We start from the raw sequence: 16,656 nt of genomic DNA on the forward strand, positions 1-16,656 counted from the left end.
GGTGGCAGGGTGTCACATTGACACCCTGTTGCACCCCTGATTCCTACATGTGGCACACATACATGCCCTGAGGGCATGTGTGTCTGCCACATTGCACACATCTAAGGGCCAAATAATGCATTCACAGTGACATTCGTCATTTACCACCAACTTTCAGTTGGTGGTAAATAACGAATCCCCACACCCACCACACACTCCCCCTACATCTCATTTCTGTATTCGGTATTTACCGAATCGGTAAAATTACCGATTCGGTAATTTTACCGAATCGGTAAATTACCGAATACAGAAATGATCCCCCTACATCTCAAAAGCCTAAATACCGGTCGGTAACGGTATATTTACCGAAAATCGGCCGTTACCGACCGGTATTGGGCTACCTACATATGGCCCCTAGTCTCTTGTCTCTACCACCTTCACGTTCAGTGTTAACGGGGAGTGGGCGGGGTCTCGGCATCAGTTCTAAACCATGGTTAATTAAAATGAAACGTGAATGCCGTATGTGTTAACAAAAATGCCGTCAGTGGTTCACGTTTTTTTTAGAGCGTAGACAAAGCAATAACCAGGGTGTTTCTCCACAAAACATTGAACGTGTATGCCGAGTGTGATAAAAAAATATTTGCGGAATTTGCGGAGATCGTTTGATTCCCATCCAAGCCAATTAAAGTAAACAGTGTAAACAAAGGAAGCGATCTACTGAGCACGGGCCCATGAAAACAAAAACATGATAAAGGCACAAGCAGCGTGTGCGTGGTTGCTTGCTCCCTTGTTAATACTCTATGGGGCGGGGCGGGGGCTGAGCTTCGGAAGCAAAGTTCACTGCTAATAATAACCACCTGAAGCAGCGCACGTTGTGCCTGCACGAAGAGAAACCCATTAAAGAAAAGAGTGCCCTGTAACAACCGAAGTAAAGGGGCCAGTCGTCATGGGAGGTTACAAATGAAGACATGGCGGTACTAAGAAGGGACCAGCAAGCCTTCTAAGGAATCAGAAGCCCGCATTTATGAAGGACAATAACACAAGCCAATGACAAATATGGGCCTGGAGGTGGGTGGGGCGTCTTCTCCATACTCCAGGGCAACAAGTCTCTCAGAGCAGTGCATGGGCACTGACTCAGGCTCGATCTTGCTTTCTGCCAAATTTGGTGCAATTCCATTCAGCAGTTTTTGCTTCAGCCTTTTCTAAAGAAGTCTATGGAAAATGCATGGGGAATTTGCGTTTTGGGACACAACCCTTATTTCTCAGCCCCCACTGTACGCATCATCCCAAAACCTTTACAGAAGATGCGTGGCATGTGCAGGTAAGCTTATGCATGCAGGTAAAAAAGTGATGTACTTGCCTTATTTTGGAAGTACTTGTGAAGAGAAAAGACATTATCTGTGTAGTTGTATTGGCTCTGAAATTCAGATATACCTTTAGAAGCACCAAAATTATGTTACTACTATCTACATATGATCAATGCTAACACAGTAAAAAGTTAATGCTGTTATGCAGCACCTAGAATTTAAGAGTGCAATATATGTTAATGTTTGCAGTCTACATTAGCAGTCAGATACAAGGAGGTAAAAGCACACATACATAGCCAATTCAGCTACACGGATAATGTCTAAAAAAACTTGAACGTCTAACTTTATCCTTAGACATAAGCTTTTTCTGTTAAATTGTTTCAGAGGGGGGACCACTTTCACTTTCTTTGCCCTGAGGAAGGCCCGGGACCTCTGCTAGGCCAATAGTGTAGGGCAGAAACATGTTAGCCATTTAAACACTAGGGTCATAAGACCACAACATCCTGCTTGCCGTGTGCATTTACAATTTTAATCTTCCCAACCCCCCCCACGAATAAAGGAATACCTTAGGGTGGGTAAGCAAATTTATTGCAGAGTATATGACCCCCAAAAAACAAAAAAATCTTCAAAGAGCTCCCTGGAATACGGTCGAGCTCACCATGACCATTAGGAGTCAGGGTGAACCCGATGATAAAGCATGCCACTACTAGAGTGGGTGAAGGTTGTATAGAAAAGGTTTTCCTTTTTCCCACCACTGAGTGTGGTGGAGTAGAGGTGGAGTTTAATCTCCTTACCACATTGCCACCTTTGAGGAGGAGACAACATAGGTCATTTGGATGTGTGGGAACACACACGCTCCACCCATGGAATGGCTCCCTTGGCCAGAGTAAAGCAATGCAGTGATTGGTGCTGTATTGCATTACTCTAGATTTATCTAGCCACTCAGGGCCATGCAAGGTGGCCTTGCGCAGCTTGATAAATCTAACTTAAGAGTTGCATCGCTCTTGCGCCCTATGGCGTGGTGCAAAGGCGACGCTTCTCTTTGTTAAATTTGGCTGATGAGGGGTGATTCCCTGAAACCGTTCCAGGATGTTGTTTTCCGGTCCAGGGAGGATCTGGCCTAGCAGTTCCGCCTGGACTGTTCCCATGGGGAACAGGGTCCAGCCTAATAATTTGCATATGGCTGGGTCCAAACTAGAATGGCGTGGTTAGCAAAATAACGATGGATTAAACCCAGATCTGTGACTGGGGGTGAAGGTTTGACAATGTTCAACATTCCGTCCATCATCTTTTTGTGTTGCATTTTTGCTCTAAGTGGGAAGGGTATGCCCAGACGTGGGCCCCATGCACACCACGCCACCGGTTTCAAGCTAGCCTGGCTGATAAGGGGTGATGCCCGGAAACCAGTCCCAGTATGCTTGTTTTCCGGCTCAGGGAGGATCTGGCCTGGCAGTTCGGGCTAGACTGTTCCCATGGGGAACAGGGTTGAGGCTGATTTGAATATGGCTAGGTCCAGACTGGAATGGCATGGTGAGCAAAATAATGATGGATTAAACCCAGATCTGTGACTGGGGTGAATGTTTGACAATGTTCAACATTCCATCCATCATCTTTTAGTGGAATATCCAGTTGAGCCATTAAACTAGAGTCTGGTGTTATATTGACGAACAAGGCTGAAGAAATGCAAATTAGGAATAGACAGAATAATCTTCGACTTTATGGTCTTCCAGAGAGTGCGAAAGGGAATACTATTCTAATCTTCCTAAAATTCTTTATTTAATCTTTAGTATTCCTCACATGTTTATTGTCTCTTAGTCTGCAAAGACCTCATCATCTTGGAAAGAAACCTTTTCCAAATTTCAAAGACAGGGAACTTAGGGGAATCATTATATTATTTCAGGAGAGTATGCTGATTATTCACGCCACAACGTTAATAAAACAGACAGCTGAACTGGTCTGGTAATAAGCCCTTCTTATCTCAAGATTTAACAATGTCTAAATCACAAGAAATAGTTCCTTCCTACAATGCCTACTTTAAAATTGCAAAATCTAATATATGGAATTGTACACATCTGCTTCTTTAAGATCACCCATAATGCGAAATCGTGCTCATTTGATGACCCCAGTATAATAAAAGGTTATTTTAGAAAGTGAACTTTGAATGAAATGGATTGTTCACAGACAGATGTTAAATCATTTGAAGCATGTATATTCTTTGGTGCCTTAATGGCTAGTTTTTATTACAACAAGGGGTTGGGCTATACTTACGTCCAAACTAGGCCACAGTATAACTAGAAACGTAAAGACTATTTTGGACGTGTACTGAATATTGATACCTTCAAAAATAACCACCTTTGATCACTAAGTGGTTATGGTGCTTTTATTCCACCTTTTCTTATTTTGTTCAAAGTACAAACATAGTAGACATTTGATTCATGTAATAGAGAAAGATACTATACAATACTATTGAAAACTAATGAAAAATGACATAATACACATTTCAAACAGAAACACATCAAAATAACACAATATGACGGACAACAGACCAGTCCTTATTTGTAAGGGGGTGCACACAATTAATACTTTTTAAGAATGTAACATGCCAGGTACAGCTAGACCACACAAAGATTACAACAGGCAAAATGTCCTGTTTGTATACAGAACATTCTATAAACTGGTAGTGGCTACCACTAGCTGAGAGGAGTCGACGCGTTTCTGAACCCAATTCAATTAGGGGTTCTCCTCAGGACCAGGAGAACATGGTCAGACACTACAAGACATAAAGGGGAAATATTTATAAGTTGGGGATCCCTGCGTTAAAAAAGGAGAACCTTTTTTTTTTAATGGTGCAACTTCTTCACTACAGCGCGTAGCCCTTCCGGTCACTCCCCGGTCCACCACGGGTCTTTGTCCCGATTGAGTGGAGGGAGCCCTACTTCCGGTTTTGGGTCAGCGCTCTAGCTTCTCTGTAGCTCACCTCATAAATCCCGATGCAAAGCGAAGCGCGCAGCGGACGCGCGCAGCGGACGCGCGCAGCGGGCTCGCCGGCGGCGCGCCGAAGGCGTGCCAAAGGCAAGCCCGTCTGCACCCGTCCGCGGCCGACCGGGCCCAGGGCCCAGGACCTCTGGGTCGGACTCCCCAAACCCTGTCACATACTCCAGAGAAAATCTGCTTGCCATCAGGAGCTACACCAATAGAAATTGTGTACACCCCATCCCCTTGGATACTCCCAAAGATAAGTGTCCCCACTGTGGATACAATCTTGCCCTCAAACTTAACAACTCGATTCCTGCAAGCATGCAACTAAACATGGCCCTGCTGAACTGCAGATCTCTGCCAAAGCACGTCACAGAAATATTTATACTATTACACGAGTCAGAAATAGACATTTTATTCCTCACAGAGACATGGCTCTCACTCAATTCAGATCCTGATGTGATCCAAGCACTCCCTGCGGGCTACACGATCCAACGTCTTGACAGAATAGGCTGCAGAGGTGGAGGAATTGCCATTATTCACAAAAACCAGCTAGTCTGTCGCCTTCTAGACAGCCCCCTGCTGGACTGTGAAAATGTCCAATTTTCAATCCAAGTTACCCCTCTATTCACCCTCTCCGGGATCCTTATATATCGCCCACCAGGACCTCCGGGAAAATTCTGCAGCTCGCTACTTGAAACCTCACTAAATTTAGCCAGCTCTCTGTCCAACTTCACTGTACTTGGGGACTTTAACTTACATCTTGATGATCCCTCTAATAAAACCTCAACTGACCTTATGCACGACCTCGTAGCGTATCAGCTCCATTTGAAAAATCATCTCGCCACACACGCAAAGGGCCACCTTCTGGACCCTATCTTTTCCAACATCAATGAACTAGAGGGAATGGACCCCATCCCCCTTCCCTGGTCAGATCATTTTCTGATTCCTTTCCTATGGCCCCTCCCCCAGTCCCACACATCCTTGGTGTCTTCACGAATCTGGGCGCGACATTGGCCCAGACTTAGCATCAAAAACTGGATCCAAGAACTCGAACGGACTACTCCTAGTCCCGACTCCAATCCGTCAGCTGCCAATAGAAAGCTTCACGCGTGGATTGAAAATTCACTCAACGTAGTACTCCCCCGCAAAAACAGGCTGCAAAAAAGTGGTCTTAATAAATGCCCTTGGTTTACGCCTGACCTTCGCATTCAAAAACAACAATGTAAAAGATTAGAACGAGCATGGAGAAAAGATTACTCAAGCGAGAAAAAAGTTGCGTACAGAGCTTCTATTTCTGCCTATAAAACAGAAATTAGAGCAACTCAGAAGGCCTTCTATGAAGAAAATATTCAAGCCTCAAGCAACTCTTCTAAAGAAATCTTCAAAATTTTAAAAAAACTCACTCGTACTACCGGCCCTCCACAGATGGCAGACCCTACGGGTCGCCACTGTGAAGACTTGGCAGGCTTCTTTTCCACTAAAATTAAAAAAATCCTCAACCTTCTCCCTCCCACCTCGACGAACCACCTTCTGTACCCGGAACCCCTGGAAAGCAACAGAAGTCTGGACTCTTTTGCCCCCTTATCGGAGGAACACCTGGGCCACATTTTAGATTCAATAAAAAGTGGCTCACCAAATGACCCGGCCCCCATCAAAATCCTTAAACAGGCACTGCCTACTGTCATCCCTCCCATTGCCAACCTAATTAATGCCTCCTTAGCCGCAGGCACAGTCCCTCGGGACTGGAAAAAGGCCATGGTAAGGGCTCTTTTAAAGAAACCTCATCTTGATCCTTCCGATCTGGGCAACTATCGTCCCATCTCGCTGCTCCCAGGCATCAGTAAGGCCGCGGAAAAGTATGTCAATCAGATACTCTCGGCCTACCTGGAATCCTCTAACCTGCTTCACTCCTCACAAACTGGTTTCCGACCTGGACAGGGCACGGAGACGGCGCTCATTGCAGTGGTCGAGGAATCCCGAAAAATTCTAGATGCGGGAGGATCCTCAGCCATCATCCTTCTAGACCTGAGCGCCGCCTTCGATACGGTGAATCATCACATCTTAATTCACCGTCTCAGAAACGTGGAAGTGAAGGGGAAAGCCCTCTCCTGGTTAGAATCTTTTCTAGAAGACAGATCCTTCCAGGTATTTGAAGGGAACACTCAGTCTCAACCTGTTCCCCTCTCATGCGGAGTTCCGCAGGGCTCCTCCCTGAGCCCTACCCTTTTCAATGTATATATGTCCCCATTAGCTCAGATAGTCTCCCCATTTGGAATTCAGCTGGTTACCTATGCAGATGATACCCAGCTCATTGTGGCATTGAATCAGGAAGAACAGTCCTCTGCAAACCTCTGCTCATGCCTCACAGAAATCAAGAGCTGGATGAGCCTTTCCCATATCAAGCTCAACGGGGACAAAACAGAGCCATGTTGCTGGGTAATCAAGCTAGCCTTAATTCCACCATTTTATGGCCAACAGACATGGGACCCGCACCACTACCCAAACAAGAAATAAAAAGCTTGGGCATATGGTTAGACCAAAATCTCACCTTTATAACACAAGCAAGGAAAACAGCGGCTACTTGTTATGGCATACTCCGCACTCTACGAAAAGTACTTCCCCTCTTGCCCTTCCACTCTCGAAAACTTGTGGTTCAGGCACTTGTCCTCTCCAGGCTGGACTTTGGCAATTCCCTTTATTTGGGCGCACCAGGAGCAGTAATCTCCAAACTTCAGATTGTTCAGAACTCGGCCGCGAGGCTTCTCACTGATACCAACAGCCGCAGCTCAGCCAAACCCGCCCTGCACACTCTACATTGGCTCCCTATACAGAAAAGAATTCATTTCAAGACCCTCTGCATCGCACACAAAGTTTTTCATAACAAAGGCCCTCCAGCCATTAAAAACCTTCTCAAACCCTACAAACCCGCAAGAAACCTTTGCTCGGATCTTCTCCACCTAGCAGCAGTCCCTAGAATCAGAAAGGCTCGTTCAGGAGGCCGCCTTCTGTCCTACAATGCCCCGAAACTTTGGAACACCCTCCCCCTCTCCATCCGCAAAGAAGCCAACTATCTGTCATTCAGAAAACAACCTAAGACCTGGCTTTTTACGTAATGTACATCATCTCCTTGACCCTCTCCGGAGCGCTGGGATGCCTCCGGGTAGCCATGCGCTATATAAGAACATCTTCATTCATTCATTCATTCTTCTTACCAATTACGGTGGAGGAATCAGTGGATACCTTTGGTAGGCAGGAAGTGTCGAATACGACCACAGGATTGGAAAGTTTGCTAAAAAAATAAAGGATATTGACTGTTTTGTAAAGAGCGAATATTAAATGGGCACTCCAAAGAAATTGACACAAATGGCCAAAAAGCCAATTGTGTAAAAGTTAGAAGATTGAGAGGAAACCGAGACTTGCCTCCAGTGGATGATTTTGTCTCAACGGCGATTATTATTTTCTAATCCAAATGATGAGTATTCAACTGTGCGTATCTGATAAACATGATAAGAGCCCACATTAGCTAAAAACAAAGAAGTGTATATTATAATTGAGTATTTTTTTTTTAGAAAAATGTGTGTTGCAAAGCTTGAAGATCTTACTTGAAATAAACCAGTAGGGCTGCATTTTGAAGATCAAGGCTCTTGAGTGTTGCCTCATCTCGATGATACGGTCTGAATCTGTTGGAGAACGAAGTGGCGAATTAATGTGTTGCGCTATTTTTAAAAGAAAACAAAAATGATGAACACTGCTGTTCTTAAAAATGCACGACCATACCTCACTTTTCCAACTGCCGCGGTATCATGATTTTGTAGGTGTTATGTGATTTGCAAACAGTTTTCTGTTAAGTGTGCAGGAGCCAGCCAGGCCTAGGGTTTCAGGGTATCTGTACTACGCCCCCGAATGTCATTCATTTGCTTTTTTCTTAGGACTCCGTCCAAAGGAGGCTGCTATCACTCCCTGGTTGAGGTGGTGGCAGCCACTCAGATCTCAGTTTGAGATCTGTCAACTCCGCTGATACTCTGCGGCGTGAAAAATACATTTTTAACCTTCATTTCCCCACAACTACTGAATGGATTTACACCAAATCACAAAAAGCACTCTTTCTGGATGAAGGTCTAGTTGTCTGCCAAATTTGGAATGCATACGTTCAACGGTTTGGGCTGTAGCGATGTCTCAAGTGCCTATGGAAAAATGAATGGGGAAAAGCGTTTTGGGACCCCTTCTTTTACTGGGACACGCTTGACAGATCAGCTTGCCAGATCACCCAAAAACTTTATGTGCACAAAGTAGTCAAAAAGAGACCGTTTCTTGGAAAGTTTTGTGGAGATTCTTCACCTGAGGTCAAAGTTCTTAGCAACACAAAAAATGTATTTCCTATGGAAACACGATCCTAACTAGAACTACCCAGGAATGACCACCACTGAGTAATATATATATCTTTTGCTATAATGTTTGATGTAGTGTCATGGAATGTAAGAGGTTTGGGAACCCCATCAAAAAACAAAGGGCCTTAGCGTATGATGTTCTTGTAATAAGGTGGACAGGATGTACGTCACATTGTGATGAAGTAAACCATCTGCCAAACTTTAAACCGGGCCCAAAAGGTTCTAAGTCATTTATCAAAACTTAATGCTACAATAGTAATTTTCCAGGAGATGACATGTAGTGACATTGAGGGGGAGGGGGGATGTCGCAGTGCATTGGGTGGAAATGTTTTAGCATAGTGCTGCGTGTGTGAAAAAAGAGTTATGCTGCGTCATATTTACAAGGCAAAGCGTTGAGAAGATATGCGTGCACAACACAAATTAAGCGTTGCAGTGCAAAACCTCATAGCATCACGTAAGGCATAAAAAAGCAGAAACATGGTGCAAAACAAAGCAAGCAATGTCCGAAAGGTAAAGTTAGCCAGGTATCAGAGAATCGTACCCCATTTGTGGCACACAGTAGTTACCCCAGAATCCAGTTTCAAATGTCTCCCTGGAAGGGACACAGGAGTGAGGCTGAAAAAGAAAGTTCACATTTTCACAGGAGGAGATAGAGATCGGTAACCAAGTATGAGCATTGGCTGCTTGTAAATTCCAAAATTCCTCAATGCAAAAAAAAAAACGCCACATGGAAATCCATATCAGTGACATTAAATTGAGTAGCGCCGAGATCCAGAACAGCAGAAGAATGCAGAAGGCGCTGCATGATTACAAACGGTGCACAAAAGAGAAGTTTGTGAGGAATCATCATGCTGCCATGGCAACCGGAGGTGGTCCTCAGTGCAACCTAGAACTCAGGCCAAGTGAGGAACAAGCAGCGGCTGCCATTGGACCGGAGCTGACTGGTGGGAGACGCGCCCAGCACTGCAGCCATGAGGGGCCTGTGCATCCCGCTGAGGCCCTCGTTTCATAGTTGTGGAATTGTAAGAGAAGGGGAGGGTGCTCAATGCCTGCAGACCAGCACACAATGTGGCCCAAAGCATTGTGGTCAATGCAGTGCAGTCCAGCACTTGCTTCGTTTGAAAGTCATTTTCTTCCCGGCATTGCTTGTGCATCTACTGGTGTGCTGTAAATATGTGTCTACCAGGAGGTTTGTCTTGCATTAGCAGAGAGGAACACGATAAAAGCGTTTGTTTTGCCAATGCAGCTCAGAGTTTTCTACCCTCTGTAGCACTGCTGCAGTGAATGCGGGTCCCAAGGAGCCTCACAGTCTGTATGTTTGAGAAGATTGGTGGAGACACACAGCACTGGCCTCAACAACAAGGGTGGAACCACATATATGTGATAAATAGTCCATGTACATAAGTACAGCGTTAAACATAAGGCATCTCAGTGAACTGTGTGTTGAGATGTCAGGACGTGTGTTCACTCCAACCTTTAGATCAATGACAACACGCCACGTTGAAACTACAAACTGGTGTCAATGTACAGAGGTTCCAGGGCAGTAGTGTCTGGGGTGACATTATGTTAAGTTGTTAGGGATGTGATATTTAGCAAACAGAGATTTTTCATCAAAATCATATAAATACATGTACATGTTGAATTGGTGTTGAATGAAAGCACTGACAGATTACAATAGTATGAGTGGGGGGTTGTCTGTTCTGTCAGTCCTGTGTTCCTCACAGTGGTTATGAGTGGGGTGTTGCCTGTTCTGTCAGTGCGGTGTTGTTCACAGTGGTTATGAGTGGGGTGTTGCCTGTTCTGTCAGTGCGGTGTTGTTCACAGTGGCTATGAGTGAGGTGTTGTCTGTTCTGTCAGTGCGGTGTTCCTCACAGTGGCTATGAGTGAGGTGTTGCCTGTTCTGTCAGTGCGGTGTTGTTCACAGTGGCTATGAGTGAGGTGTTGTTTGTTCTGTCAATGCAGTGTTGTTCACAGTGGCTATGAGTGAGGTGTTGTCTGTTCTGTCAATGCAGTGTTGTTCACAGTGGTTATGAGTGGGGTGTTGTCTGTTCTGTCAGTACAGTGTTGTTCACAGTGGTTATGAGTGGGGTGTTGTCTGTTCTGTAAGTGCGGTGTTGTTCACAGTGGTTATGAGTGGGGTGTTGTCTGTTCTGTCAGTGCGGTGTTGTTCACAGTGGTTATGAGTGGGGCGTTGTCTGTTCTGTCAATGCAGTGTTGTTCACAGTGGTTATGAGTGGGGTGTTGTCTGTTCTGTAAGTGCGGTGTTCTTCACAGTGGTTATGAGTGGGGTGTTGTCTGTTCTGTCAGTGCGGTGTTCTTCACAGTGGCTACGAGGGAGTTGTCTGTTCTGTCAGTGCGGTGTTCTTCACAGTGGCTATGAGTGGGGTGTTGTCTGTTCTGTCAATGCAGTGTTGTTCACAGTGGCTACGAGTGGGGTGTTGTCTGTTCTGTCAGTGCGGTGTTCTTCACAGTGGTTATGAGTGGGGTGTTGTCTGTTCTGTCAGTGCGGTGTTGTTCACAGTGGCTATGAGTGAGGTGTTGTCTGTTTTGTCAGTGCAGTGTTGTTCACAGTGGTTATGAGTGGGGTGTTGTCTGTTCTGTCAGTGCGGTGTTGTACACAGTGGCTATGAGTGAGGTGTTGTCTGTTCTGTCAGTGCGGTGTTCTTCACAGTGGCTACGAGGGAGTTGTCTGTTCTGTCAGTGCGGTGTTCTTCACAGTGGCTATGAGTGGGGTGTTGTCTGTTCTGTCAATGCAGTGTTGTTCACAGTGGCTACGAGGGAGTTGTCTGTTCTGTCAGTGCGGTGTTCTTCACAGTGGCTATGAGTGGGGTGTTGTCTGTTCTGTCAATGCAGTGTTGTTCACAGTGGCTACGAGTGGGGTGTTGTCTGTTCTGTCAATGCAGTGTTGTTCACAGTGGCTATGCGTGAGGTGTTGTCTGTTCTGTCAATGCAGTGTTGTTCACAGTGGTTATGAGTGGGGTGTTGTCTGTTCTGTCAGTGCAGTGTTGTTCACAGTGGTTATGAGTGGGGTGTTGTCTGTTCTGTCAGTGCGGTGTTGTTCACAGTAGTTATGAGTGGGGTGTTGTCTGTTCTGTCAGTGCGGTGTTGTTCACAGTGGCTATGAGTGAGGTGTTGTCTGTTCTGTCAGTGCGGTGTTCTTCACAGTGGCTACGAGGGAGTTGTCTGTTCTGTCAATGCGGTGTTCTTCACAGTGGTTATGAGTGGGGAGTTGTCTGTTCTGTCAGTGCGGTGTTGTTCACAGTGGTTATGAGTGGGGCGTTGTCTGTTCTGTCAATGCAGTGTTGTTCACAGTGGTTATGAGTGGGGTGTTGTCTGTTCTGTCAATGCAGTGTTGTTCACAGTGGCTATGAGTGAGGTGTTGTCTGTTCTGTCAATGCAGTGTTGTTCACAGTGGCTATGAGTGAGGTGTTGTCTGTTCTGTCAGTGCGGTGTTCTTCACAGTGGCTATGAGTCGGGTGTTGTCTGTTCTGTCAATGCAGTGTTGTTCACAGTGGCTACGAGGGAGTTGTCTGTTCTGTCAGTGCGGTGTTCTTCACAGTGGCTATGAGTGAGGTGTTGTCTGTTCTGTCAATGCGGTGTTGTTCACAGTGGTTATGAGGGAGTTGTTGTCTGTTCTGTCAGTGCGGTGTTGGTCACAGTGGTTATGAGTGAGGTGTTGTCTGTTCTGTCAGTGCGGTGTTGTTCACAGTGGTTATGAGTGAGGTGTTGTCTGTTCTGTCAATGCAGTGTTGTTCACAGTGGCTACGAGGGAGTTGTCTGTTCTGTCAGTGCGGTGTTCTTCACAGTGGCTATGAGTGAGGTGTTGTCTGTTCTGTCAATGCAGTGTTGTTCACAGTGGTTATGAGTGGGGTGTGGTCTGTTCTGTCAGTGCGGTGTTGTTCACAGTGGTTAAGAGTGAGGTGTTGTCTGTTCTGTCAATGCAGTGTTGTTCACAGTGGTTATGAGTGAGGTGTTGTCTGTTCTGTCAATGCAGTGTTGTTCACAGTGGCTATGAGGGAGTTGTCTGTTCTGTCAGTGCGGTGTTCTTCACAGTTGCTATGAGTGGGGTGTTGTCTGTTCTGTCAATGCAGTGTTGTTCACAGTGGCTACGAGGGAGTTGTCTGTTCTGTCAGTGCGGTGTTCTTCACAGTGGCTATGAGTGAGGTGTTGTCTGTTCTGTCAATGCAGTGTTGTTCACAGTGGTTATGAGTGGGGTGTGGTCTGTTCTGTCAGTGCGGTGTTGTTCACAGTGGTTATGAGTGGGGTGTTGTCTGTTCTGTCAGTGCGGTGTTGTTCACAGTGGCTATGAGTGAGGTGTTGTCTGTTTTGTCAGTGCAGTGTTGTTCACAGTGGTTATGAGTGGGGTGTTGTCTGTTCTGTCAGTGCGGTGTTGTACACAGTGGCTATGAGTGAGGTGTTGTCTGTTCTGTCAGTGCGGTGTTCTTCACAGTGGCTACGAGGGAGTTGTCTGTTCTGTCAGTGCGGTGTTCTTCACAGTGGCTATGAGGGAGGTGTTGTCTGTTCTGTCAGTGCGGTGTTCTTCACAGTGGCTACGAGGGAGTTGTCTGTTCTGTCAATGCAGTGTTGTTCACAGTGGCTACGAGGGAGTTGTCTGTTCTGTCAGTGCGGTGTTCTTCACAGTGGCTATGAGTGAGGCGTTGTCTGTTCTGTCAATGCAGTGTTGTTCACAGTGGTTATGAGTGGGGTGTTGTCTGTTCTGTCAGTGCGGTGTTGTTCACAGTGGCTATGAGTGAGGTGTTGTCTGTTCTGTCAATGCAGTGTTGTTCACAGTGGTTATGAGTGGGGTGTGTCTGTTCAGTCAGTGCAGTGTTGTTCACAGTGGTTATGAGTGGGGTGTTGTCTGTTCTGTCAGTGCGGTGTTGTTCATAGTGGTTATGAGTGGGGTGTTGTCTGTTCTGTCAGTGCGGTGTTGTTCACAGTGGCTATGAGTGAGGTGTTGTCTGTTCTGTCAGTGCGGTGTTCTTCACAGTGGCTACGAGGGAGTTGTCTGTTCTGTCAGTGCGGTGTTCTTCACAGTGGCTATGAGTGGGGTGTTGTCTGTTCTGTCAATGCAGTGTTGTTCACAGTGGCTACGAGGGAGTTGTCTGTTCTGTCAGTGCGGTGTTCTTCACAGTGGTTATGAGTGAGGTGTTGTCTCTTCTGTCAATGCAGTGTTGTTCACAGTGGTTATGAGTGGGGTGTTGTCTGTTCTGTCAGTGCGGTGTTGTTCACAGTGGTTATGAGTGGGGTGTTGTCTGTTCTGTCAGTGCGGTGTGGTTAGGTGTAAGATCCTGATGTCAGCATGAAGGATCACTCAGATAGCAGATTAAGGTAAGGAGTGTAGGTTTATTCTTAGATTAGGAGATCCCATTAAGGTATCACAGCACAGTCTTAACAGTCCAGCTAGATCATTCAAATCAATACATTCCAACCCTTCTTGTATCTAAGATACCACACCACCAGAGAGTACATTGTCTGGTAACCATGGTACTGCGGCATCACAGGCTACACAGGCTACAGATACCACACACCTCCCCTCTTTTCATAAAAAAATATAATAAGAATACAGTAGAAATGCAAACATGGTAGAGAACAAAGAAAAACAAAAAAAACATACTAGTGTACAAAGTCTTTCAAATATAATGTTCTTAGTGACCCTAGAGGATAATCTGGGAATAGGGCCCAGGGTGTTATTATCCTTTACAGCAGGGGCGGTGGGTGAGATTTTCAAGTGGTGGGGCGCAAACGAATTAGCATACATCACCGTAGCGAGCGAGCGCAGCGAGCGAGCCCGAACCCCAAAAGGGGGGTTTGTGGGGGTTACCCCCCCCCCCAAGAAAATTTTGGAAAAAAAGAAGAAAAATCGTGCATTTTCAAGCAAATTTGAGAAAGCAGGAAGGTTAATAAAGCAATTGTGAAAGTGCAGTTATTACATTAATAGATGGCATAACATAGGTAGCTGCTTATTCAGTATTACCACAAAGCTTCATACATTCTGTCCTATTATGCTCAGGTGCTGAATTCAGACTATAAGACTCATGGAAATCTCAGCTCTAAGAGTAGAAGAAGTTGCACAGCAGTGTAATGGTTGCCAGGCTCGTTCCGCAGGAGCGTCAGGAACTTGAAGAAAAGTCCACAGTCTTCCCCTACGGCCTTCCGACTCTATTAGACTCTAGAGTAACGAATGGCACGCAAGGGGAAAACAGGGAAACAAAACAAGGCACATTCTAATTCGCTCATAGAGGCTACCACCAAATGATCCCGAAAACCAGTCACAAACGAGCACAATTCAGGCCCCTAAGCTACACTTACAAGACACTACAAAACACTGTCCCAGCATACCTCAACAATTGAATCTGCTCTTACAAACCTTTCAGGCACCTCTGCTCGTCCAGACTCCTACTTGCACACAGCTTACCCATAGAGAAAATCAGATCTGGCAGTCAAGCCTTCTCCTACATCCCTCCTAAAGTATGGAACGACCCGTTGATACATGTTAGAGACTCCTCCTCACTTTTTGAATTTCGTAAGAAGCTAAAGACTCGGCTTTTCAAGTAGTCCTACTTCCTAGGTGTGGCTAGACATAACATGATAAGACAGGTTTAAAATACTGTTCGATATGATTCTAGTTTTCTCTTCTTTTCTTCAAATCAGGCAGCCATTATAGCCTACACAGTAGTTGTCTACAAATCATTAAGATCGCTGGTTTGATGTAGTTCCTATATATTTTAAATCATGCACTATTACAGTTTTACTTCATTGCAGTTTTTGGCCTTAGGTTTAGGAAATATTTATGTACATAGCCACTCAGACACCTTCAGCCAGTCTTAGCGTTTTGGGCAAAAGTGCGTACTTACAATTATAGAAAGCGGAACGTTAAGTCCCACAATGCAATTTGCTCTGCTAAAAGCCCCTGCTGGCTGAAGGTGTTTGTTGTACATGATGTAGCCATTTGCAGCTAATCAGTCTTTCTGCCACATTATGGCCTACTTCATGGTGGTGTTTTTGAAGGGATCAGATGCATAGGAAGTTACATTTCCTCTACCATCATGACATGAGACATAGCATCGCCCTTCTCTCACTTTGGAGTGACAGCACTCATCTCACACTCTAGAGTGTGTGAAGCAAATCCGTCTCTAGAAAGTGAAGTGAGTGAACAGGATTTTCTACTTTGTCCCCTTTCTGAGGACATACATCATCTGGGATGATTTTCATTCCTACTTTCAAATAATGTGAAACCATTTTCATCTACTTCTGCCACACTGAAATCTGAAAGTGGCGGTACTCAACTTAACAAAAACCATCCTTCAGTCCATGTTTATAAAGTAACATAAATGCAATTAATGGGAGAGAGGGAGAGAGGGGTGTGTCTGTGTGTGTCTGACAAGTGGCAGTATTTCATGTAGCTGGAGCACATTTTCGAGTTGGGGTGTGGACAGCAGGATAGATGGGCTGTGGACAGTGGGATTGATGAGCAGTGGACAGCAGGGTAGATGAGGTGTGGGCAGTGGTCTATGTGCGCTTTGGGGCTGCAGAACAATGGGTCGTAGACAAAAGGATAAACAAAATTCAGCGCTGTAGGATTGTTGAGTTGGGGGACTGTAGAATGACGGAATGTAAATATTGGTGCACATGTGCTGTGGGCAATAGGATAGATGAATGATGGGACTGTAGGGTAGTAGTAGTATTATAAGTTTACTGCATTAATCAAAAGATTACAGTAAAAAGATATAAAACACCACGGTCAGTACAAGTATAGGGAATTCAGTAAAATAGATAATGATATTTTAAAATCAAGTCATAAAATACAGTTTATTAGCATCTGGACCCAGATGGATACAATTCAGAATAGAGGCATTATATCTATATCACAGAGTTAATGATGTGTACACCTTGTCTAAAAATTTAATTTTTGCACTATTGTCCTTGAGGCTATTACGGTTTCTAGCGGTTTAAACAGTAAATCTCATGTTTTGCCCTATTGAAAATCCCTGGAAAAAGCC

The 16,656-nt window shown here is 45.2% G+C and overlaps 1 protein-coding gene across 2 annotated transcripts in view; it reads right to left on the reverse strand.

The window, feature by feature from the left end:
* The window catches only part of LOC146829692 (serine protease 23-like), a 1,412,546-nt gene that overhangs the window by 1,221,999 nt on the left and 173,891 nt on the right, over window positions 1-16,656 (reverse strand). For both annotated transcript variants that reach the window (XM_085608396.1, XM_085608399.1), the window contains exon 3: window positions 7,868-7,945. The gene's annotated coding sequence lies outside the window, so the exon portion shown is untranslated. The remainder of the gene's footprint in view (window positions 1-7,867; window positions 7,946-16,656) is intronic.

The sequence above is a fragment of the Triturus cristatus genome, chromosome 5_2, assembly GCF_964204655.1.
Source record: "Triturus cristatus chromosome 5_2, aTriCri1.1, whole genome shotgun sequence".
Taxonomy (NCBI): domain Eukaryota; kingdom Metazoa; phylum Chordata; class Amphibia; order Caudata; family Salamandridae; genus Triturus; species Triturus cristatus.